Source organism: Gorilla gorilla, chromosome 10 (genome assembly GCF_029281585.2).
Source record: "Gorilla gorilla gorilla isolate KB3781 chromosome 10, NHGRI_mGorGor1-v2.1_pri, whole genome shotgun sequence".
NCBI classification, from domain to species: Eukaryota; Metazoa; Chordata; class Mammalia; order Primates; family Hominidae; genus Gorilla; species Gorilla gorilla.
In genome coordinates, this window is record NC_073234.2 from 136,480,296 (window position 1) to 136,507,144 (window position 26,849).

At 42.7% G+C, this 26,849-nt stretch overlaps 1 long non-coding RNA gene across 1 annotated transcript; it reads right to left on the bottom strand.

The window, feature by feature from the left end:
• Window positions 1-10,314: 10,314 nt before the first annotated feature.
• LOC129525892 (uncharacterized) lies at window positions 10,315-23,115 on the bottom strand. The gene is made up of 4 exons (XR_008670432.1): window positions 22,955-23,115; window positions 18,892-19,104; window positions 15,430-15,585; window positions 10,315-11,280 (listed from the first exon to the last, which is right to left on the bottom strand). It is a non-coding gene; the product is annotated as an uncharacterized lncRNA (long non-coding RNA).
• Between the last annotated feature and the right edge of the window lie 3,734 nt (window positions 23,116-26,849).

Below are 26,849 nucleotides of genomic sequence, written 5' to 3' on the forward strand. Positions count from 1 at the left end.
GAGGACTTAATCTCCAAGGTATCGCTCCAGTCCTGTCTCCCTGAAAAAGGGCAACCTCCACTCTCTCCCACTGGATTCCACTTTCTCAAGCCTCCCGAGGCCAGGTTGGCAAAGGGGCCCTGACTAGTTTCTCTGGACCCGACCTGTCGCTGTCTTTACCCAGAGCATCGAAAGCCGGGAGCTTATCCATCCAAATGACTCCGCTGCTCTTCCTGGACTGGACCTGGAGGGACAGGGAGTCAGGGGCCCTTGTCCCCTCCCTGTGCCAGACCACAGTGATATTGCAGGCCAGGCTCTTGCTACAGCGAACCAATTCTCTTCAATGAAGCTGATGATACGGTTCGCAACTGTGCCTGGTCTTGGATGCTGGAGAAGCAGCTCAGGAAGAGAATCAGGTCCAGGTCGGAGCTGTAGTTCAGCATCGTCCCCTTCCCTGTGGAGACGCTCTGTGGAGGATGACATGGGTGAGTGTCACCTCTGCTGAGATCTGATGCTTTGGGGTTAGGAATGAAGCCAGAGGCACCCAGGTTAGGCTGTTCACCCAGGTCCCAAAGGAGCCCTTGGTCTCCATCATACATCATGGTCTTTGCTGAGTATTATTACTTTTTTCATTGATTCAAAAAAATTAAATACCCGGTAAACACTTCAAAGGATGTAAGTAAAATGTAAAACTCCACTCCTCTTAAAGCCCAAAACTCCTTTTCCAGAGACAACCACAGTTACAAGCTTCTTGCATATCGCTCCATAAATGTACAGCAAGACCTGTATCACCCAACATGGTATCCAAGAACCACACGTGGCTATTTAAATTTAAATTAATTATGCTGGGAGCAGTGGTTCACACCTGTATTGCCAGCACTTTGGGAGGCTGAGGTGGGAGGATTGCTTGAGGCCAGGAGTTTGAGGCTGCAGTGAGCCATGATCACCCCACTGGTACTGCAGCCTGGGTGACAGAGACACTGTCTCCAATAGATAAATAAATAAATTAAAATGAATTAAAATGAAATGAAATAAAACATTCAGTCCTTTGGTCCTACTGACCTCATTTGACGTGCTCAAGGGCTGCCCAGAAATAGTGGCTATTGTATTGGACGGTGAATATATAGAACCTTCCCACAGGGTGCGGTGGCTCACACCTGTAATCCCAGCACTTCGGGAGGCCAAAGCAGGAAGGTTGCTTTGAGCCAAGGAGTTTGAGATCAGCCTGGGCAACAGGGCAAAACCCTGTGTCAACAAAAAAATCAGCCAGGGGTTGCGCTGCATGCCTGTAGTCCCAGCTTCTCGGGAAGCTCAGGTGGGACGATCGCTTGAGTCAGGGAGGTTGAGGCCGCAGTGAGCCGAGACTGTGCCATGGTACTCCAGCCTGGGCAAAAGGGCAAGACCCTGTCTACAAAAAAGAACCTTCCTATCATCATAGAAAATTCTATGAACAGTTCTGACTGAAACATATTGTTGTGCATATATTTTGTATACATCTATTTCGTATGTGTAGAGGCATGTGTGTATGTATAACCATTTTTGAGACTTTTAATTTGGAAGTAATTACAGATTCACAGCAAGTTGTAAAGATAGGACAGAGGCGTCTGGTGTGTCCTTTACTCAGTCCCCCTCAATGCTCATATCTTACACAGCTATAGTGGAATGTCAAACCCAGCAAATTGACATCAATACAATGTTTGTATTCGTTGTGTGGCATATCATCACATGCAGGGATTCCTGTAACCACCACTGCAATCAAGATGGAGAACTATTCCATTATTGCCAAGACGGGCCTCATGCAGCTTCTTCATAGTCACACCCACCTCCCTCCCCTCCTCCATCCTGAAATCAGGGAAACCATTAACCTCTTTTCCATCTCTGTTGTCTTATCATTTTGAGAATATTATATACATGGAACTATATGGTATGTGACCTTTTGAAATTGGCTTTTCCCCCCCACTTAGCAAAATGCTTTTGATATCCACTGGTGTTGCATGTCTTTTTTGTGTGTGTTTTCTTTTGTTTATCTATTTTTTTGAGGCAGGGTCTCACTCTGCTGCTCAGGCTGGAGTGCAGTGGCATGATCTTGGCTCACTGCAACCTCTATCTCCTGGGTTCAAGCAATTCCCATGCCTCAGCCTCCCGAGTAGCTGGGACTATAGGCATGGGCCACCACACCTGGCTAATTTTTATAATTTTTGGTGGAGATGGGGTTTCACTGTGTTGGCCAGGCTGGTCTCCAACTCCTGTCCTCAAGTGATTTACCTGGCTCAGCCTCCCAAAGTACTGGGATTACAGGCATGAGCCACCGCGCCCAGCCATCACTCTTGTTACAGATTATTCAAGATTTGACTTCAGTCCCTAATCTGCCTGCCTGCTATTTAGTTTTTGGAGTCCTCAAGTACTTGCTTTCTAACGTCTGTCCAGAGTTTTAGTTGTAATTTGTGAGATGTTTACTACATCTTGGCTGGCACTGGAAGTTTATAATCACTTTTGAAATAAGTATATTTATAGTTACACATGAAATAAAATATTTTCTAGTTCTTTATAAACATTGAAAATGTGATCATAGTGCACTAAAATATAAATGGTGCTTATCTATGAATAGTAAGGGCATTCATTTGAGTTTTTTTTTTTGGTATTTTCCTATATTTTTGTGACTCAATGTATGATTTTTGTAATTAAAAACATTATGAAGCAATTTTGACTTCAGATTCCTCTGTAACCTTAATTTAGACATTGGATTCCTTGACCAGAGGACACAGAATAGTAGAAAAGGAAGAATATCGGTGTCAGGTGGAGTTAGTGACTAAGTACTGCAAGAGATGTCCTTGCAAACGTTGTCCCTGGTCCCAGAAGACTCTCCAAGATATTCATGGTAGGAAATCAAATGGAACCAGTATATTCGACTCTAGAAAAATACAGCACTCTTGTCTTAATAAGGATGAATGAAAGCCAGAAGACTAAAATGCAACTAAGAAAACTTAGGGCTGGGCGTGGTGGCTCACGCCTGTAATCCCAGCACTTTGGGAGGCCGAGGCAGGAGGATCACCTGAGGTCAGGAGTTTGAGACCAGCCTGGCCAACATGGTGAAAGCCCGTCTCTACTAAAAATACAAAAAATTACCCAGGTGTGGTGGCGCATGCCTGTAATCCCAGCTACTCGGGAGGCTGAGGTAGGAGAACTGCTTGAACATGGGAGAAGGAAGTTGCAGTGAGCCGAGATCATGCCAGTGCGCTCCAGCCTGGGCGACAGAGTGAGACTCTCTCTCAAGAAAAAAAAAAAAAAAAGAAAGAAAAGAAAACTTAAAGGCCGAGTATGGTGGCTCACACCTGTAATCCCAGCCCTTTGGGAGGCCGAGGCGAGTGGATTGCCTGAGCTCAGGAGTTCAAGATCAGCCTGGGCAACATGGTGAAACCCCATCTCTACTAAAACACAAAAAAAGAAAAAAAAAATTAGCTAGGTGTGGTGTCGCGTGCTTGTAATCCCAGTTACTTGGGAGGCTGAGGCTGAGGCACGAGAATTGCTTGAATCTGGGAGGTGGAAGTTGCAGTAAGCCGAAATTGTGCCACCACTGAACTCCAGCCTGGGCAACAGAGCAATACTGTCTCAAAAAAAAAAAAAAAAAAAAGAAAAGAAAAACAGAAAGGAAGAAAACTTAGTGCTTAAAAAGCTCAAGCAAATGTTGAATTATGTGCAATGTACTCCCTTCTTCCTAATACAGAAACAAAGTCCTTCTTGTTGCTTGTTTACCGATGTTTATTCAAACAGGATCTCTAGCTCTATAGATAACTTTGTTGTAGGCATTTTCTGTGCTGGTCAAAACCGGTGGAAATAGGTATTCTAGGGGCATTTCCACCTCTGGAAATAGAGATGGTTGAGAGAGCAAGAGGAAAGGTAAAATACATTTTTTTCTTATACAGACAAATAGTCTCCATTTGAAACACATCCCCGTAAAGGTGGGAATAGGAACTTCACGTTGTGAGTGTTTGAGGTCATATGAATGGTGCGCCTCCCATCAAGACAGTGCCTTTCAATCAGTAGAAGAACTTTATTATAACATATGTTAAAATACTTGAACACCCTCAAACCCATTCTTAAGAGAATATGCATTCCATTTCTGGTTCTGATCGGGATTCCCCTTTTCTTTGTGTTTTTGTTTTGGATCTGGAAAGCAAAGATGCTGCCAGAGCTCTACAGCAGAGGGACCTTAGGGCACATTCAGATGTGTGGACGAGTCAAAAGCCAGAAGGGCAAAGTTGTATCTTTTTAAGCAACCATGGAAGCTTGAATTTCTGTTTTGAAGCTCAGGGTTTGCTAGTAACACTCCTGATTATTTGCCTTCGACCCCGTATTTAAAGATTCTTTTTTTGAGACACTGTCACCCAGGCTACAGTGCAGCGGCATGATCACAGCTCACTGTAGCCTCGACCTCCTGGCCTCAAGTGATCCTCCCACCTCAGCCTCCCGAGTAGCTGGGACCACAGGTGGATGCTACCATACCTGGCTAATTTTTTTGTACTGTTTGTAGAGACAAGTTTTCATTATGTTGCCCAGGCTGGTCTTGAGCTCCTGGGCTCAAGCAATCTGCCTACATTGGCTTCTCAAAGTGCCGGGATTACAGGCGAGAACCACTGTGCCTGGCCTGAAGATTCATTAAAGCTGCATTTCCTTCCTTTTCAGTCGTATTCTCGGCAGCCATTGCCACTCCCAGGTGAAGTCTGATTTGCTTAAGATAATGTTAGATGTCTTTCATTCTAGCAAAATAAACCAAATCTAGATTTATGGTTAAGGCATTTTTGATTTAGGGTGATATGTTAAAAGTTGAACTATAGTTTAGTACTTTCCCAGGGGAAACCATGCTATAAATAGGTATTTGATTCCATGGTCAGCCTCTAACAAACCCTCTGAACCCAGAGAGTACCCTCTGATATTACCTAATTGCTAGGTAGTTTCTAACAAAATCAGTCAGTGCCATTTTATTTTTTTACTTTATTTAATTTTTTTTTTTTTTTTTTTTTTTTTTTTTGAGATCGAGTCTCACTCTGTCACCCAGGCTGGAGTGGAGTGGCGCGGTCTCAGCTCACTGCAAGCTCTGCCTCCCGGGTTCACACCATTCTCCTGCCTCAGCCTCCCGAGTAGCTGGGATTACAGGCGCCCGCCACCACACCTGACTAATTTTTTTTTTGTATTTTTATAGTAGAGACGGGGTTTCACCATGTCAGCCAGGATGGTCTCGATCTCCTGACCTCGTGATCTGCCTGCCTTGGCCTCCCAAAGTACCAAGATTACAGGAGTGAGCCACCGCACCCGGCCAGTCAGTGCCATTTTAGAAGGAAAATATAGATGATCTTTATGACTTTAGGGGTAAAGTGGGGCTTGTTAAAGAGGAAACAAAAGGCATAAATTTTATTTTAATTTCTTTAAAAATTTTTAAAAATAATATATAAAAAAGTTTAAAATTTTAAATAATTGAGATGAGGTCTTGCTATGTTGCCCAGGCTGGCCTTCAACTCCTGGGTTCAAGTGATCCTCCCCCCTCAGCCTCCCAAAGTGCTGGGATTACAGGTGTGAGCCACTGTGCCTGGCCAAAAGACATAAATTTTATACAAACCTGCTATCCATAGTCCACTTGATTCCCTGACACTTAGAGAGCTGGATCCCAAGTCATCATCATCATCATCATCATCATCATCATCATCATCCAGATTTGTAGAATAGTTTACTGCTTGAGAGCACTTCTCTATGCTTTATCCCGTTTATTGTTCATTAGAAACCAGTTTTAGAGAGGAAGAGACTGATGCTCAGAGAGACAAAATAACTCATCCCTTACCTATCCCACAGCCCCACAGTCCCATAGGGCAGAGCTGGGATTTGAACCCCGGGGGTTCCTGAATGCTCACCTTTGCCATCTTCAGCACCCTGACTTCTTGGTCCAGAATCAGCTCATTATAGAAGCACTGATCCCTCAAGAACTGCTCAATTCAATGCCCGGCATCCTTCACTTCATCCTTCCAGTCTCCCTGGGGCTGGAGGCTGTTTTACAAAGGCAGACTGGAAGGATGTTTTATGAAGACACCCAGTCCCCAGGGGTGTCATACAGGTCCTGGAAGCCTGCCATCTCTGTGGGACCAGGAATGAATCGTCTCTGCTTCTGCCCAGCCCTGTAAGGGGCAACTCCCAGCCTTTGTCCAGCAGGCCACAGAACTGCAGAAGGGCAGGGAGATGGTGTGGGTTAGAGAGAGAGTTAGCTGCCCTTTTTCTTTTTTCTTTTTTTTTTTTATACAGAGTCTTGCTCTGTCACCCATGGCTTGATCTCAGCTCACCGCAACCTCTGCCTCCTGGGTTCAAGCGATTCTCCCACCTCAGCCTCCTGTGTAGCTGGGATTACAGGCACCTGACACCACGCCCGGCTAATTTTTGGTATTTTTGGTATTTTTAGTAGAAACGGGGTTTCACCATGTTGGCCAGGCTGGTCTCAAACTCCTGACCTCAGGTGATCTGCCCGCCTTGGGCCCCCAAAGTGCTGGGATTACAGGCATGAGCCACAGATGGAAGAATCACTAAGCTTATTTTCCTCTTTTTAGGGTGCAGAGAGGGCTAGGGGGCCCTCCAGGCATCAGCTGAGCCTCCCTCTGCTGGGCTGCCTTAGTTCAGCAGCCATCTCTCCTGCCGGCTGAGAATGGAAACTGAAACTGAGCTTTGTTTTGCTTGTTTGGGTTTTTGTTTTGTTTTGTTTTGTTTTAATTGGAAACATAAAATTTGCTGAGCTTTGAAAGAGGAATTTTCTCTTTCCATTTAAGGTTGCCAGGAAAAAAGGCTGGAGATGGAGCCAAGTGCCCCTTGGGCTTCCTTGAGAGGAAGGTCCTCAGGCTGGGAGTTTCCCAGGGTGTCCTGGAGCTGGGCTGCCCCCACCTCTCCATCCCCTATTTCCTGCTGCAGGAGGAGACCTTGTCTCCCTACGGGAACTCAGTAGTGTTTGCCCCGGGATCAGGAGGCGCTGGCTCCTTGGGGTGAGGGGATGGGGGCTTGGGCTGAGCCCGGGGAGTCCTGTGGCCTGGGATTGACTCTTTATTTTCTAAAAGCAAAGACATACTCACCCCTTTACTATTTGTTTTGTTGCGTATATTTAGATCTCCCCTATCCCCCAACCAATAATCCACAGGAAGGAGGTAATCTTTTAAAAAATTGTCTTTAGGGGGCGCTGTTCTCTCAAGAACTTCATTTTGAAGAGCAAACTGACAGTTCGTGGTAGACACATTGGCTTTTAAAGATCTCAACTAGCGACCAGGCGCGGTGGCTCACACCTGTAATCCAGCACTTTGGGAGGCCGAGGCGGGAGGATCGCTTGAGGCCAGGAGTTTGAGACCAGCCTGGCTAACATAATGAAACCTCGTCTCTACTAAAAATACAAAAAAATTAGCCAGGCGTGGTGGCAGGCGCCTGTAATCCCAGCTACTTGGGAGGCTGAGGCAGGAGAATCACTTGACCCCAGAGGCGGAGGTTGCAGTGAGCCGAGATGGCATCACTGCACTCCAGCCAGACTGTCTCAAAAAAAAAAAAAAAAAAAAAAAAAAAAGGAAAGAAAGTAAATCCCACATTGATACTGTGGAGGCCGTAAGTATGCACCTATAGGATGCATTTTAAAAATGCCCTAACAACGCATAAATATGTCACTGAGGTTTGTTAAGAATGTCCAGATTTCCAGCCTGGGCAGCATAGTAAAACTCCATCTCTACAAAATATACAAAAAAATTAGCCGGGCATGGTGGCATGTGCCTGTAGCTACTAGGGAGGCTGAAGTGGGAGGATCACCTGAGCCTGGGAAGTCGAGGCTGCAGTGAGCTGTGATGAAACCACTGCACTCCAGCCTGGGCAACAGAATGAGACCCTGTCTAAAAAAAATTAAAAATAAAAATGTGCAGATTCATGACAGCCTGTCTCCCATTCTGCTTAATAGAGTAAAAAATACTGAGCCCTGAAACACAGGCTTAGAAGATTCAAAAATTGCCTTGGAGAGGGAAAACCACTAAGTGGGAGATGCCTGTGAAGAGCTTGAGTTACAAAATCTTTTTGAAAACTGAAAGTGGAAAAGAGTAATATTTGTATATTACCCCATAACATGTACAAATGTATAGCTGTATCTAAATAAATTAACAAAATATTGGAAGTGCATATTTGATTTCCCTTAAGCTTATGTAATTAGGGCTATGCCAATATATTTTTATTTTTCATTTATTTTTATGTTTTTCCCCATTGATCCATGTGATTCTGAAACACATTTTTATTTTCTCCCTGGCAAATATTTGTTATTAGTCCATTGGAAAAATTGATTGGATTTGGGCATCACCTTGCATTAGGGCATTTTTGGTATATGTACTTATATTTTAAAAACTGTGAATTCCAATATATATTCTTAATAGGAAACTGCGATGTTTTTGTCAATTTTCCTCTCTTCCACAAGATGATGCTCCACACCCACCTAAAACAATCACCATTTGTAGTTCCTAGGATCCTAGTACAGAAGAGACAGAGGGGATCTGCTTAATCCTTGTTTTTCAGAAGGCAGACATGAGCCCAGAGTGTTTACCAGGGCTCTTTGACATTATGGTATTGATATTAACTCCAATAGCTATACTTATCAAGCACTTTGTGTATACCAGGCTCTCTACACAGTTTATTTTATTCTTTTATTTTTTTTGAGATGGGGTCTGGCTCTGTCACCCGGGCTGGAGTGCATGGCATGATCTGGGCTCACTGCAACCTCGCCTCCCAGGTTCAAGTGATTCTCCCACCTCAGCCTCCTGAGTAGCTGAGACTACAGGTATGCATCACTACGCCTGGCTAATTTTTGTACTTTTTTTTGTAGAGATGGGGTTTTGCTATGCTGCCCAGGCTGGTCTCAAACTCCTGGGCTCCAGTGATCCACCTGCCTTCACCTCCCAAAGTGCTGGGAGTAGAGTCGCGAGCCTCCACACCCAGCCTCTTTTCACAGTTTAGTTCCCATAATCCCCACAAGACTCTGTGATGCAGGTTCACACCATGTTACATTATGAAGAAATCGAGTCTCAGCAAGATGATGTGGCCTGCCCAGAGTCACACACCAAAGAAGTGGACAAGCTGTGATTCAAACCCAGGTTCTCTGATTCTAAATGCCAGAGGTTTACCCACGACATTATCTTACTGCCCAAGGCACTTCTTATTTATTGAGCTCCTACTACGTGCTGGGCACTGGGCGAGGCTTGGAGAATACATAAATGAATAAGGCAGCCCCATTCTACGGGCAGTTTATGTGTCTTCTCTACTGGGAATCTTCAGGGTGAGAAGCACGTGGTCCCAGGGTCTAGCACAGATCTTGGCACAGAGTGGGGCCTCAGTTAATGTTGGCTGAATAAATGAATGAATGACACCATGTTTCCTAGGAAGCAAAAGCACTTCAATCTTGTGACTATTTTTTAGTCCATAAAAGGGATAGATGGTGGAGGACAGAGAACTTCCCTGTGACCTTCTGCTTGCTCCGTCAAGGCATCTATCAAGGGTCCCCATCTTTGAGTATGGTGGCTCAACCACAGTGGACCATCCCAAAGGTCCCCTCTGGTTCTGCATTGCAGACACTCTGTGCATGGTGGTGCGGGACCTCCTTCCCGGAGGTGCTTGCTTCTTCATTTACCCCAGTGTTTCTTAACATTTTGGATTCTCGTGAGCACCAGAGAAAATGATGAATGCAAGGGGCCCTCCCTCTAAAAAACATGTTTATGCTAATATTTTGCATGCAATTTCAGGGGCTTCCTGGACCCCAAGTTAAGAATCTCTGCTATGGGGCCGGACACGGTGGCTCATGTCTGTAATCCCAGCACTTTGGGAGGTTGAGGCGGGTGGATCACTTGAGGTCAGGAGTTTGAGACCAGCCTGGCCAATATGGTGAAACCCCATGTCTACTAAAAATACAAAAGAATTAGCCAGGCGTGGTGGTGGGTGCCTGTAATCCAAGCTGCTCGGGAGGCTGAGGCAGGAGAATCGCTTGAACTGGGGAGGCAGAGGTTGCGGTGAGCCAAGATCGTGCCACTGCACTTCAGCCTGGGCGTCAGACTCTGTCTCAAAAAAATAAAAAAAGAATCTCTGCTGTGGAAGATGCTTTTTTTTTATTTTTCAAAATTTTTATTAGAGATGGAGGGGCGTCTCGCTATGTTGCCCAGGCTGGAGTCAAATTCCTGGGCTCAAAGGATCTTCCTGCTTCATTCAGCCTCCTGAATAGCTGGGATTACAGTGCATGCCACCATGCTTGGCTTCTCCTGTGGAAGATTCTTGAGGACCAAAAGACATCCTAAACAAGAGTCACATCTCAAACCTTTTTATTGAATTCCTGTTTTTTGTGCATCATGCTGGGTGCTAAGGGATAGTGTAGGGAAAATCTCCAGCCTTCAGATCAGTCAGAAGGGAGCCCTGGGGCAGCAGGGCATCTAGTCATCAGCCTCTCAGCTCTCAAGTCACATGTGGGACTGGGATCCGGGTGTTTCCCACCTCCCCAGTAAGCCTGCAACTTTTCCTTCCATCTGGCTCCCATTTTAGAGCCTTGCATATATTTCTTCAAGGGAAGACTGGATAATCCTGAATTGCCTCTAATTACCACATTCTTTCTTTTTTTTTAATTTTTTTTTTTTTTTTTTTTTTGAGGCAGAGTCTCGCTCTCGTTGCCCAGGCTGGAGTGCAGTGGTGGGATCTTGGCTCACTGCAACCTCTGCCTCCTGGGTTCAAATGATTCTCCTGCCCCAGACTCCTGAGCAGCTGGGATTACAGGCACAAGCCACTGCCCCTGGCTAATTTTTGTATTTTTTGTAGAGACAGGGTTTCGCCATGTTGACCAGGCTGGTCTTGAACTCCTGACCTCAGGTGATCCGCCTGCCTCGGACTCCCAAAGTACTGGGATTGCAGGTGTGAGCCACCGCGCCCGGCTGTAACCACATTCTTTAATTCTTGTTTCCAACAGGTATTCCCAGGAAGTACAAAAAGCGGTTCCACTCAGGGTTCTAAGTTCGAAGTTGCCCTTATCCCAACCATCATCAACAAAATGCCAGAATGATTTTCTTCTTCTTTTCGTTAATGGTACAAATAAGATTTTGCCATTTGTTGGGAGCATACGTATTGAGCACGTTTGGGGAACTTGTGACTCTGGGTCACAAAATAAGACTGGGTTTTTGGAAATGTGGGTGGATAAGGTGGAGTGAGAGGGGCGGGATAAGCTCACGGCTGGCTGCAAAAGCCTATCCAGGGTTTGTGGAGCTTCTACAATTTTCCAGATCCCTTTAAAGAAAAATGACATAAAATAGTGAACAAAAATTTCAGCTCAAAAGTGATGTTGTTTCTGACCTATTTTCCTTGTCTCTGAACAAGGTTTTTTTTTTTTTTTTTAAATAACATTTCTTACAAGATAGATCTACTGGCGATAAATTACTGATGAATTTTGCCTCAATGCGATTCTCCATTTCCCTCATTCTTTCTGCATTTATGAAATGGAAATCTATATTCTTCCAAAATGCCCCACCATTTTTTGCTTACCTGAAAGTTCTTTATTTCTCTTTCACTTTTGAAGGATAATTTTGATAGGTACAGAATTCTAGGTGTGGGGGCTTTTTCTTTCAACACTAGGTATTTTACTCCACTCTCTTCCTTCTTATGTGGTTCCTGACAAGAAGTTCAATGTAATTCTTTTTTTTTTTTTCCTGAGACAGGGTTTCACTCTGGTGCCCAAGCTGGAGTACAGTGCCATAATCTTGACTTACTGTAGCCTCAACCTCCCAGGGTCAAGTGAGCCTTCTGCCTCAGCCTCCCAAATAGCTGGAACCACAGGCAAACACCGTCAAGCCTTGCTAATATTTCGTATTTTTTGTAGAGATGGGGTTTCTCTATGTTGCCCACGCTGGTCTCAAACTCCTGAGCTCAAGCAGTCCTACTGCCTTGGCCTCCAAAGTGCTGGGATTATAAGTGTGAACCACTGCACCCTGCCCAGTGTAATTCTTATACTAGTTCCTCTATGAGTAGTATGTATATTTTCCTTTGGCTTCTTTCAAAGTTTTTTTTTTTCTTTTTCTTTTTTTTTTCGAGATGGAGTCTTGCTCTGTTGCCCAGGCTGGAGTGCAGTGGCGTGATCTTGGCTCACTGCAAGCTCTGTCTCCTGGGTTTAAGCAATTCTCCTGCTTCAGCCTCCTGAGTAGCTGGGACTACAGGCACCCATCACCTCGCCCAGCTAATTTTTGTATTTTTAGTAGAGACTGTTTCACCATGTTGGCCAGGCTGGTCTCGAACTCCTGACCTCAAGTGATCAGCCCACCTCGGCCTCCCAAAGCGCTGAGATTACAGGCCTGAGCCACTGTGCCTGGCTTCTTTCAAAGTTTTTATCTTTGATTTTACAAAATTTGAATATGATATGATAAGATATTGACTTCTTTGTATTTATCCTGTTTGGTGTTCTGAGATTCCTGGATCTATGGCTTGGTGTCTGTCAATAATTTTGGTGAGTTCTCAGCCATTATTAGTTAAAATATTTCTTCTGCTTCTTTCATTTTTCTCCTTTTAGAATTCCCTTTACAAAGATGTTATACCTTTTGTAATTGTCCCGCAATTTTTTGATATTTTTTTCCGTTTTCCTCAGTCTTTTTTTCTCTTGCTTTTCAGTTTCGGAAGTTCTATTGACATTTTCTCAGGTTCACGGATTTCTTCATCAACCACGTGCAGTCCACTGACGGGTCCATCAAAGGCCTTCTCCGTTTCTGTTATGGCATTTTTTATTTTTAGCATTCCCTTTTGATTCTTAGAGTTTTGACTTCTCTACTTAAATCCCATTGGTTCTTGAATCTCGTCCACTTTTTCCATTAGAGCCTTTAGCATATTAATCATAGTTATCAGTCTGATAATCATCAAATCTCTGTATATTGCAGTCTGGCTCTGATGCATGCTCTGTCTCTTCATACTGTGGTTTTTGCCCTTTAATATGCTTTGAACATTTTAGGATGAAGATGAGAGAGTTGTTATGTTTCAAGGAAAATAGGTGCTGGTTGGGCGCGGTGGCTGATGCCTATAATCCCAGCACTTTGGGAGGCCGAGGTAGGTGGATCACCTGAGGTCAGGAGTTTGAGACCAGCCTGGCCGACACAGTGAAACCCCTTCTCTACTAAATATACAAAAAATTAGCTGGGCGTGGTGGCATGCACCTGTAATCTGAGCTACTTAGGAGGCTGAGGCAGGAGAATGGCTTGAACCCGGGAGATGGAGGTTGCAGTGAGCCGAAATGGTGCCACTGCACTCCAGCCTGGGCAACAAGAGCCAAACTCCATTTGGAAAAAAAGAGTCTTCTCATTATTTATCAGTTTGGGACAGGTGCTGAGGAGTGGCCAAGCACTGAAAGAATTTTACTGGCTGTCCCAAGTGGTGTCCCCGAGCTCTCAAAATCTACGAGCTGTCCGAAAGCATTTGGGCTTTCTAAGTGGGTTTCACATAATGGCTATGATAAACCTGTGGTATTTATGCACTAATACCTGTGCTGGGCTATGTGCCCACTGACACTAGCATATATTGTGGATAGTGTGTAGGAACTCTATAGGCTCAGATAATTCCAGACGTGTCAATACATACAGATGATGGAACTCTTTTGCACAGTGACTGGTGGTCCCACAGCTGAGTGATGATGGTGCATCCGTTGCTCAGAGCCTCGGTGCTGGAGCCACATGCTTGGGTTCCCATCTTGGCTCTTTTACTTAGGAGCTCATAAACTTGATCACATTCATCTCTGTCTCTTTTTCTCCAACCGGTGAAAGGTGAGAGTAAGCCATGCCATAGGTATGTGGTGACTTCTGAATTGTTCAATGTGTATAATGTTATCAGTGCAAATGCTCACGAAGCTTAATTATCAGTGAAATGCCTTGCTTTAGATTGCACAACTTAACAAGCTCAAAGATTCATGCAAGCCCGGGATTCCGAACTCCCAAGCCATTGTTCTTTCTATGACATCTTCCTGCTGGGTCTACAACCAACCACTTTATCCAAAATCATACTCAATTTTGAAATACTCAGATAAAGCTTTCAAAAGTGCTGTCTGTGTCTGGCTGAGTGCACACTCAATGGCCACTCCACATAAAAGGGCACATTAGGAGGCCTGGCACGGTGGCTTATGCCTGTAATCCCAGCACTTTGGGATGCCAAGGCAGGTGGATCACCTGAGGCCAAGAGTTCGAGACCAGCCTGGTTAATATGGGGAAACCCTGTCTCTACTAAAAATACAAAAAAAAATTTTTAAAAAGGGCACTATGGTCCTCCAGAGTGGTCCAGTTGCTTGAGTCATGGTCAACAGATGAGATGTGCGAATGAGATGAATACCAGTGTCCCGGGTGGAGCCGCTTATCTACTGACAAGTCTGCTGTGCTAAAAGTGGTGAAAAATATCATCTTGCCTTATTTATTCCTAACAAATGTAAGTGCCTCTAACCTTAGATTGCTTACGAGTCATGGAACCAACAATATCTTAGCTCTTGGGAAGAACTCCGGGTGATGGGTTAGGGAAACAAGTCACACAATATATCAAAACAATATAAACAGTTTTTCAGAGCTGCAGCTCTATATGCAAACTTGTAAAATTATCACCTTATTATTTTTAAATTTATCTTTATATATATATCCATATGACTTACTTGTTTCTTGGTGTGAATAAATCTGTATCTTCTTGGTTAATAGTGTCTACCGATTCATTTCATGTCCCTATCTTTATTCAATATGGGCTACTCTTTGGATGAGAAAAAAATGATTGTACTTGAGTATATTTGCCTTTGGAAAGGTAAGTAGGTTGGGTGATTGACTGTAGTTGATACCTCTATGATTCTGCATAAACTCATTTATAAAATAAACTCAAATCATAAAATAAATAAGAAAAAATAAAAGTGGGTCTTGTTTTACACACGAACACATAGACAATACACATTCTTATTATCTCTTTTTTAAAAAGTTGATTTATGAATATAAATGACATATCCCAAGTTTACTAAACTAAATAAACATTTCATCAAGAGGAAAGACATATTAAAAGCAAAGATAGGTAAACTTGATTGTGTGAAAAGCCACAAAGACATCTGCATCTTTCTAGGTTTGCTCCAAATTTTTGAAATTAATTATTTTAGTAGCTACGTAATCAGGTAAAAAAACTGCATTACAACAAACTTTGCCATATTTTCCCCAGGAGTATACCTAATTGGGCAGTTTGAGGGGTACAGGATGTAATAGGAAATAACACATGTTCTTTAAAGGAAAAATTCAAAGGGAACCTGCTTGATGCTAGAATCAAATATATACATTAAGGAATAAAATAGATCCCCAAAACACATTTATAACCACATACGAAAAATACAGAGGATAATTTTTAAATACATTTAAGAGGACAGCATTCAACAGGCCAGTGTGAACATACCTCTAATGCAGGAACTCAGGTTTCCCATAAGAAAGACCAAAATCTGGCCAGCGCGGTGCAGAGTGAGACTCTGTCTCCATCACGCCCGGCCAGAGGTTCCCATTCTTGAAATTCCATCACCAGATATTTCTACCATTCCTAAGTGATCTAATATTTCTAGAAGCAATAAGCAAACTGTTCAGAATTAGATAAAAGACAGCATAAATAGATATTCAGTTATAAAAATCATATTTCTCTAAAAGTTGTATTTCTAAAAGTCATATTTCCCGAAAAAGTCATATTTCTACCATTCCTGAGAGATCTAATATTTCTAGAACCTATAAACAAACTGTTTGGAATTAGATAAAAGATAGCATTAGTTGATATTAAATAAAAATCATATTTTTTTACTTTTTAAAATATATTTTTTATTAAAAATAAAAAATATTTAATATTTTAATTAAATAAAAATCATATTTCTCTAACAATATAATTATCAAAGTTAATTTTTCCACTTATCTCTATATATTACTATGCATTTAGTTATCTCCCAATCTTTGTGAATTCATAGACGAATTTATCTATCATTGTGTATGTAAATGGCTGGCTATTCACTGAGTCTTTAGGGGAAAAAAATCACTATGTTTTCACCAGTGCATCTCCTGAGGGGGTGAACAGTTTAGGGGAATACATATATTTTTCTTTTTTTGAGACAGGGTCTTGCTCTGTCACCCAGGCTTGAGTGCAGTTGTGCGATCACGGCTCACTGCAGCCTTGACCTCCCAGGCTCAGGTGATCCTCCCACCTCAGCCTCTCATGTAGCTGGGATGTAATAGGCAAGTGCCAGGAGTGGTAGCTCACACTTGTAATCCCAGCATTTTGGGAGGCCAAGGCAGGTGGACTGCTTGAGCCCAGGGGTTCGAGACCAGTTTGGGCAATAGGGTGAAACCTCATCTCTACAAAAAATACAAAGAGTAGCTGGGCCTGGTAGTGCATACCTGTAGTCCCAGCTACTCAGGAGGCTGAGAGGGTAGGATTACTTGAGCCTAGGAGTTTGAGGCTGCAGTGAGCCATGACTGCACCACTGCACTCTAGCATGGGCAACAGAACGTGATCCTGTCTCAAAAAGAAAAAGAAAAGTCTGGGTGTGGTGGCTCACGCCTGTAATCCCAGCACTTTGGGAGGCTGAGGTGGGCAGATCACGACATCAGGAGATTGGGACCATCCTGGCTAACATGGTGAAACCCCATCTCTACTATAAATACAAAAAATTAGCCTGGTGTGGTGGCGCGCACCTGTAGTCCCAGCTACTTGGGAGGCTGAGGCAGGAGAATACCATGAACCTGGGAGGCGGAGCTTGCAGTGAGCTGAGATCGCGCCACTGCACTCCAGCCTGGGCGACAGAGCGAGACTCCATCTCAAAAAAAAAAAAAAAAAAAAGAGGGAGAACACAACTAAGCAAAAGGCCCCCTAACAACCTCAACTGAATGTAGGATGTTGCCTAGAGGAACCAGACTAACCAGATCATGTTATTCAATATAATATTTTAGGGAAATTATCCCTAAATTGAGAACTTCTTCTATTTTTAGGTTTAATTTCATATATTTGACTCAATCATGTGAACACCACTGCAAGAGGAGTTTTTTTTCTTTTTTGTTTTTTGTTTTTTTGAGATGAAATTTTGCTCTTGTTGCCCAGGCTGGAGTGCAATGGAGCAATCTTGGCTCACTGCATCCTCCACCTCCTGGGTTCAAGCGATTCTCCTGCCTCAGCCTCCAGAATAGCTGGAATTACAGGTATGCACTACCACACCTGGCTAATTTTGCATTTTTAGCAGAAACGGGATTTCTCCATTTTGGTCAGGCTGGTTTCGAACTCCTGACCTCAGGTGATCCACCTGCCTCGGCCTCCCAAAGTGGATTACAGGTGTGAGCCACCACGCCCAGACAAGAGGAGTTTTGAGATACAATTTACACTGAATTGTGATGATTACAAACTTCCAAGTATAACTAGTCATACATTATGGTCGTAGGATCTTTTTAAAAATGTGATTCAGTAGATAACTTTAGAGAAAACAGCAAATGAAAGACCTCCAAGAATTCTCTCCTCCAAAAAAATCAATGGCAAAACTGGCAAAAATTATCACTATTAATATTTTTAGACCTCTAGAAATTAGCCAAAAGCTTGCAGTAATCCAGAGGGTGTTGATTAAAAACCAAGCAGAATCTCAATAAGAGCAGTGAGTTTTGTGGCAGTTTAATTTTCTCTAGTCCTATTTCCTACTCTGCAGTTCCATGGTAACCCAGAAAATTAAGGCCCACATTTGCCATGACCAGCAACCTGCCAGCCACTGCAGGGAGCAGAATAGGACTGGAGCTCCCTCAAAGCCTCATTCCCAGAGAATTATCACTATTTGAAGTCATATTTGAAGTCTCTATAAGATTCCACCTTGTTAGACTGTATTTGATCTGACTTGAAGTTTGTCCAAGGCAAAAAAAAAAAAAAGCCTTTTCTGTGGCACAACTATCAAAAACAATGAGAGGCAATTATTTAACTTTGTGGCTGCTTGAAGTGGTGGATTACAGTTGGGGCAAACAATAGACTAACTAAAAAGCTTAAAAGAAAAGCTGGGAAGTGAGATGACCATATGGCTTGTGAAAAGTTCTGACACATTCCTGGGTATCTAGAAAATGCGCAGGGGTCCCATTCTCCGATAAGAGGAGCTCACTGTGCCTAAAATGCTTTCACAAACACTATGGTTCTTGCCAAAGATATTTTTCTATCTGGGATACTGGAATTTAGGTATGGGCTAGGAAGAGGACACCAAATAACCAGTCCCCGTTAAAAACTGTGGGCACTTAGTCCCTAGTGAGCCTCCCTGGTGGACAATGTTTCATACGTGTTGTCGCAACTTGTTGGAGAAATTTTCTGTGCCTGTGTGATTTGTTTGGACAGGATTCTTAGAAGTTTGTGCCTGGTTTCCTCTGGATTTTGCCCCATGCACCTTTTTTCTTGTTTATTTTGCTAGGTGTGCTTTCACCATAAGAAATCACAGCCAGGTGTATGACTATATACTGAGTCCAGTGGTTTATCCTAGAGAATCACTGAACCTGTGGTGCTCTAGGGCCTCTCCAACACAGGCTGATTGATACACTAGAGAAAAAAAGCAACCAATAGATACCATCCATGAGGAAGTCCAGGCATTGGATTTACTAGACAAAGATTATATTAGCTGTTTTAAATGTATTCAAAGAATTAAATAAAACTATATATAAAGAATTAAAATATAGTATGACGATTATGTTTCATCAAATAGAAAATAGTAATAAAGTTATAAATCATAAAAGAGAACTAAATAGAATTTCTGGGATTGAAAACTAAAACTACAACTAAAAATTTACTGGAGGGGTTTGTATTTGTTTCCTAGGGTTGCCAAAACAAATCATCTCAGTGGCTTAAAACAGCATAAAGTTATTTGCTTACATTGCTGGAGGATAGAAGTCCAAAGTTAAAGTGTCAGTTGGGCTGTGCTCTATTTGACGGCTCTAGGGAATTATCTTTCTTTGCTTCTTTCTAGCTTCTGGTGGTTGCTGGAAATCCTTGGCTTTCCTTGGCTTGCAGCTGCACCACTCCAATCTCTGCCTGTGTCATCACATGACCTTCTTTCCTCTGTGCCTGTGTCCAAATTTCCCTGCTCTTATAAGAGAAACAGTAACTGGATTAGGGCCCACCCTAATACAACATGACCTCATCTTAATTGATTACATCTGCAAATACCGTATTTCCAAATAAAGCCATATTTACAGGGACTAAGTAAGAGAGCCTTGAATATATCATTTTGGAGAACATGATTCAACCCACAACAGGGCTGAACAGCAGATTTCAGCAGGCAAAAAATTCAGTGAATTTGTAGATTGGTCAACTGAGATTATCTAGCCTGATGAATAGTAAGTTAAAAAAAAATAAAAGAGCCTCAGAGAACTATGGAACCCTATCAAGCAATACCAACGTATGCATAAAGAGAGTCCCAGAAGGAGATGAGTGAGAGAAAGGAGATACAAGAATATGTGAAGTTATAATAGCCAAAAACTTCTCCAATTTTATGAAAAACACTAATCAAAATATGCAAGAAGTTCAATAAACTCCAAGTAGCATAAACTCACATCTTAATAAATTAATCAAAAGCCAAAGGCAAAGAAAAATCATGAGAGCGATAAGCAAGAAATAAATCATCATGTATAAAGGATCATTGGTAAGATTAACAACTACAAACTTTCAGTTTAAGATAAGTTCTAAGCATCTAATGTATAGCATGGTGACTGTAGTTAATTGTACTGTATTGTATACTTGAAATTTGCTAAGAGAGCAGATCTTAAGAATTCTTATTTCAAAAAAGTAACCATAATGTGATGAATGTCTTAATGGACTTGATTGTGGTAATCATTTCACAATGCATATGTGTATCAAATCAACAAACTGTACATTTAAAATATAAACAATGCTGTTTGTTAGTTATACCACAATAAAGCTGAAAGGAAGAATCCATGGAGGCCAAAAGGCAGTGGGATGACATATTCAAAGTTCTGAAAGGAAAAATAAATGTCAGCCAAGAATTTTATATCTAGCAGTGGTGTCCTTCAAAAAATGGAGACATTAAAGCATTCCCAGATAGACAACATTTGGAGAATTCATTGCTGTCAGACTAGCCCCATCAGAAACACTAAACAGAGTCCTTCCAGCTGAAATGAAGACAAGAGAGTAATTCAAATCAACATGAAGAAATAAAGAGCACAGGTAAAGTTATGTAAGTAAAAATGAGACAGTATGTCCAAATAAATAAAATGTATGGGGTGGACACGGTGGCTCATGCCTGTAATCCCAGCACTTTGGGAGGCTGAGGTGGGTGGATCATGAGGTCAGGAGATCGAGACCATCCTGGCTAACATGGTGAAACCCTGTCTCTACTAAAAATACAAAAAATTAGCCAGGCATGATGGCAGGCGCCTGTAGTCCCAGCTACTCGGGAGGCTAAGGCAGGAGAATGGCGTGAACCCGGTAGGCGGAGCTTGCAGTGAGCCAAGATCACGCCACTGCACTCCAGCCTGGGCGACAGAGCAAGACTCCGTCTCAAAAAAAAAAAAAAAAAAAAAAAAGGAACAAACCAACAAAACTGAAAAAAAAAAAAAGGAAATCTGAATATACCTATAGCAAGGTATAGATTGAGCTATTAATTTTTTTTTTTAAAGTCAAAATTCCCATAAAGAAAAGCTCAGGGCACGATTGATTCACTGGTGAATTCTACCAAAAGTTTATAACAGAATTAAGTCTTTCAAAAACTTCTAAAACATGTAAGAGGAGGGGTCATTTCCCAACAACCCATTCTATAAGGTTAATACCTTGATATCAAAACCAGACAAAGACATTACAAGAAAAGGAAACAACAGACCAATATCTTTAATGAATACAGATGCAAAAAATCCTCAACAAAATACTTGCAAACCGAATGCAACAACAACAACAAAAAAGATGATACACGGGCCGGGCAGGGTGGCTCACGCCTGTAATCCCAGCACTTCGGGAGGCCAAGGCAGGCATATCACTTGAGCCCAGGAGTTCAAGACCAGCCCGGGTAACGTGGTGGAACCTCATCTCTACAAAAAATACAAAAAAAAATTAGCTGGGCGTGGTGGCATACTACTGTAGTCCCAGCTACTTGGGAGGCTGAGGTGGGAAGGTCACCTGAATCTGGGGAGGTCAAGGCTGCAGTGAGCTATGGAGAGCCACTGCACTCCAGCCTGGACGACAGAGTGAGACCCTGTCTCAAATTCTAAAGAAAAAGAAAAAAGAGAGAATGATGCATGATGACCAAATGGGATTAATTTTAGGAACGCAAGGTTGGTTCCAAAGATTTGTATCAATCAATGTTAATATACCATATTAATAAAACAAGGTTAAAAATGCATAATCATCTCTTGTGCGCCCGTGTCTTGATCATGGAGCAGCCTCCCCAGGTCTCCTCTGCAAATGGGCTCCGTGGCCCAGTGCCCCTGACCCCACCACCTGTGATCGTGTGCCAAGGCCAGAGAGGGGTCGCCGCCCAGGCCGCCTGGGTTCCACTTCCAGCAGCAGCTCCTGTGGCAATACCAAGTGCCCTGGGGAAGCCATCCCCCACCCCCCGGCTTTCCCCAAGGCTGACCCAGGTCACTGGTGGGCCAGCTTATTTTTCGGGAAGTCCACCCTCCTGTTCATGGCCACGGTGTTGGAGTCAGTAGAGCACCCGGAACCCCCCAGGCCTGCAGCAGCATGACCACCTGGGGCCTGGCTCGGGAGACCCCGAGGAAGCAGCCCGGTGGCCAGTCCAGCACAGCCCCATCCTGGACCCCCGTCCTGACCTGAGTGGCCACCACCAGCCCCAGGCCTATGGAGGGGCTAGGCCACCAGAGGCCCTGTCTGTCTCCCTCCCAGCTCCTCACCCTGTAGGACTAGGCAGCTGCAGCAAGCTGACTTTCACATCAACAACAGCAGACACTAAAAAGGAGTGAGAAAGCCCCGCTCCCTACCGCCCCAGTACTTGTGAGCTCTCTTGATACCTGAAACTGTGCACCTGGCACCAAGCGGAAAATAAACTCCAAGCAACCAGAAAAACAAAACAAAAAAAGTATAATCATCTCAATAGACTAAAAAATGATTTGGCAAAATGCAACGCCCTATCATAATAAAAATAGTTGAAAAACTAGGAATAGAAGCTAACTTCCTCAACCTTATAAAGGGCATCTATGAAAAACCCACCACTACTTTATACTTAATGGTAAAAGACTGAAAAATTTCCCCCGATATTAAAAGAAGATAAGGATGTCCACTCTCACCCTACCCCCCGCCCCCCGCCTTTTTTTTTTTTTTCTAAGACAGAGTTTTGCTCTTGTTGCCCAGGCTGGAGTGCAATGGCATGATCTCGGCTCACTGCAACCTCTGCCTCCCGAGTTCAAGCGATTCTGCCTCAGCCTCCTGAGTAGCTGGGATTATAGGCACCCCCCACCACACCTGGCTAATTTTGTATTTTTAGCAGAGATAGGGTTTCTCCATGTTGGTCAGACAGGTCTCGAACTCCTAGCCTCAGGTGATCTGCCTGCCTCGGCCTCCCAGAGTGCTGAGATTACAGGCGTGAACCACTGCGCCTGGCCAACTCTCATCACTTTTGACCCAACACTGTAATGGAAATTCCAGCTACAACTACTAGGCAAGAAAAAGAAATAAAAGCATACAAATGGGCAGGGAAGAAATAAAACTGTCCCAATTTGCAGATGACATGACACTGTATAGAAAACCATAAGAAATAAATGAAAAACTATTTGGACTAATAAGCAAGTTCAGCAATATTACAGGATACAAAATCAACAGGTAATAATTTTTCTCACCACAAAAATGATAAGTAATTGAGGTTGTGGATATATCAATTAGCTTGATTTAATTATCCCACATTATATTTGTAAATCACAATATCACTTTGCACCTCATAAATATATACAATTATAAATTGTCAACTTACAATGAAATAAAAAAAATTTCTTGGGCAAGAATTACTGTGTCAAAGGATATGGTGCATTTTAAGGATCTTGATAACTAGCCAACTTGCTTTCCAGAAAGTTTATATGAGTTTATTCTTCCACTTGTCCATAAGAGAAGATTTCAAGGTTCTTTGAACATAATCCTATATTGAGAAATAATAATAATAAACCTTTGACAAGGCTTGGAGGCCTGATAAACCAATCAATTGTATTTCTATGAACTTGCAATAAACAATCTGAACTTGAAATTAAGAAAAAATTCCTTTTGCAATAGCATCAGAAATAAATACTTAGAGGCCAGGCACTGTGGTTCATGCCTGTAATCCCAGTACTTTGGGAGGTTGAGGTGGGTGGAAAATTTGAGGTCAGGAGTTTGAGACCAGCCTGGCCAACATGGTAAAACTCTGTCTCTACTAAAAACACAAACATTAGCCAGGAGTGGTGGCACATGCCTGTAGTCCCAGCTACTTGGGAGGCTGAGGTAGGAGAATCTCTTGAACCGGGGAGGCAGAAGTTGCAGTGAGCTGAGATCATGACATGGCACTCCAGCCTGGGCAACATAGCAAGACTCCATCTCAAATAAATAAATAAACAAACAAATAAATACATAGAAATGAATTCATCAAAAGAAGTACAAAACTTGTACATTGAGAACTATGAAACATCATTTAAATAAATTTTAAAAGATCTAAAAAATGAAAAGACATATGTTCACAGACTGGAGTACTTATACTTAAGATGTTATATTCCCCTAATTCATTGACAGATTCAGCAAATTCCTGTAAGGATTCCAGCTGCCTTGAAACTGACAAGGTGATCCCAAAACTCATAAAGGAATAGAAACCAATGTAGAGAAAATAATCTTAAAAAAGAACAAGGACTCAGACTTCCCAACTTAAAAACTTAATATAAAGGTAGTATAATCAATCTGTGCAGAACTGGTGAAAAGATGGATGTATACATCCATGAAATAGAATTGAGAGTCTGGAAGTAAACCCTCACATTTACTGTCAATTTTTAAAAAGTGTGGCAAGGCCAAAGACAGAATATTCTTTTCAACAAATGGTGCCAGGACAATGAGCATCCACATGCAAAGAATGAAGTTGGACAGCTAACTCACACCATACACAAAAGTTAATTTATGCCTGTAATCCCAGCACTTTGGGAGGCGAAGGCAGGTAGATCACTTGAGTTCAGGAGTTTGAGATTAACCTGACCAACATGGTGAAACTCCAACTCCACTGAAAATACAAAAATTAGCCAGGCATGGTGGCACATGCCTGTAATCCCAGCTACTCGGGAGGCTGAGGCAGGAGAATCACTTGAACCCGGGATGCGGAGGTTGGGATGAACCAAGATCACGCCATTGCACTCCAGCCTGGGAGACACGGCGAAACTCTGTCTCAAAAAAAAAAAAAAAATTAAAAATGGATTAAAGGCTTAAGCCTTTGATAAAACATAAAACAAAAAACATAAAAGAGCTAAACTATATGAATCTCAGAAAAAAAGGGCATAAATCTTCATTTTCTTACATTTGGCAATGAATTCTTACATGTATCACCGCAAGTACAAGCAACCAGAGGTAAAATAAATAGGACTTCACCAAACTTAAAATCTTTTGTGTTTCAAAGAACACCATCATGAAAGGGATACAAAAACACAGAGTTGAATAAATTATCTGCAATTCATGTATCTGATAAGGTCTATTATCCAGAAGAGATAAAGAACACTAGCAAATCAAAAATAAAATGTCTAACAAATTTTCAAAATTTAAATAGGATTTGCACAGATACTGCCCTAAAGAAGATACACAAATTGGCAATAAATAAATGAAAACATGTTTAAAATCATTAGTTAATAGGGAAATGCCAATCAAAACCCCTGAAATATCACTTCACATCCACTAGCATGGCTATAATTTAAAAAGCAAACACAAGTGTTAGCAATGATTACAGAAATTGGGACCTTCCCACATTGCCTGTGCAAATAGAAAAAGGAAAAAAGACTTTGGTGATTCCTCAGACAGTTACTCACAGAGCTACGAATATGGCCTAGCTGTTCCAATGCTAGATATATATCCAGGAGAAATAAAAATCATATGTTCACCGGGTGCGGTGGCTCACACCTGTAATCCCAGCACTTTGGGAGGCCGAGGCGGGCGCATCACCTGAGGTCAGGAGTTCGAGACCAGCCTCAACATGGAGAAACTCCGTCTCTACTAAAAATACAAAATTAGCCGGGTGTGGTGGTGCATGCCTGTAATCCCAGTTACCCAGGAGGCTGAGGCAGGAGAATTGCTTGAACCTGGGAGGCGGAGGTTGTGGTGAGCCGAGATCGCATCATTGCACCCCAGCCTGGGCAACAAGAGTGAAACTCCATCTCAAAAAAAAAAAAAAATCATATGTTTATACAACAACTCGAAGATGGGTGTTCATAGCAGCACTATTGATAGTAGCCAAAAAATGAAAATAACGCATCTGTCCATCACTGATAAATGGAAAAACGAAACGAGTTATGCTCACACAACGGATGGTATTCCACCATAAACAGGTGAGGTCCAGGTATGGCCACAACACAGGTGAACGTGAATACTTTCTGCCTACTGAAGAAGCCAGGACACAGAAGACAGCCCATTGTATGATTCTATGTATATGAAATACACAGAATACAAAAATTCGCAGACAGAAAGCAGATTAGAGGTTGGCAGGGCAGGGTGTGTGGAGAGAATGGGGTTGGCTGACATGGGCAAGGGGTTTCTCTTTGGAGTGGTGAAGTACTGGAATTAGGTAGTGGGGACGATGGCAAAACCAGAATATACTAAAAACCACTGAATTGTATCCTTCAAAAAGGTGCATTTATGGAGTGTGAATTATATTTCATTATATATCAATACAAAAGAATATGACAACAATTTATTTTGTTTCTAAATATGATGCACTAAACTGCAACAATTGCTAGTGAATAAATTCAGTGATTAAATTCCCGCAGGCACTTCAGTGGAGGGGGTTGTACAGGATGATATTTGAGGCTTAGCCTCGTTCTTTAGCCAGATCTGGTTTTGATGCTGCTGAACAGCTGTGGGGCCAGGGGGTACATTTTCTTCCCCAAGAATCCATCCCCATGTACATCCTTTATTGGAATCCATTATCTTCTTATCACTAACTGTCCAGTGGGGCATTTGAATGAAAGTGGAGTTAGGAAGAGGGATCCTGCAGTGCGGTGTGCCTAAAATACCCCACAGACAGATTGTGTGGGAACAGTGGCTTTCTCCAGATGACAGTGTAGAAAGTCAGCACAACACAGTGACCAGAGCATGGGTACTGGTGCCTGATGGCTTGAGATCAAAGCCACGTGTGCCTGGGACTGTCACTCAGTCCCTTTGTCCTCAGCTCTCTGTTCTGGGGTGAGAACATGTTACTAGGGCTTGCTTAGTACTATCATGTTATAAGGCTAAAGGTAAACACAGACACAGCCTGGAGAAAAATGACAGGTACTTCATAAGCGCTGCCTACCTAAGTGTTCAATGATTACACATCTGGAAAAATAAAAAAGACAAGCAGCATTGGTGACCCCCAGAGAAGCAACATGGAGGGTGACAGACGGGGGAAGGACAGGGCCCTACTATTCCACATGGGCATGTGCACGACACTTTACACCTCCTGGATGGGCAGAGCAGGGGCTGTAACATTTACTTTATGGTTCAGGGCACTGAAATTGACAGAGATTCAGTGATGTGCTCAGAATAGCAACACTGATGAATAATGAAGCTCAGGCAGGGAATTTAGTTGGCTCCCAAGGGATGGAGATCCCTGAACACCTGAGACTGAGGCAGGAGATCAACAGGACTCACTTTCTGAGCAACTATCACAACCCTGC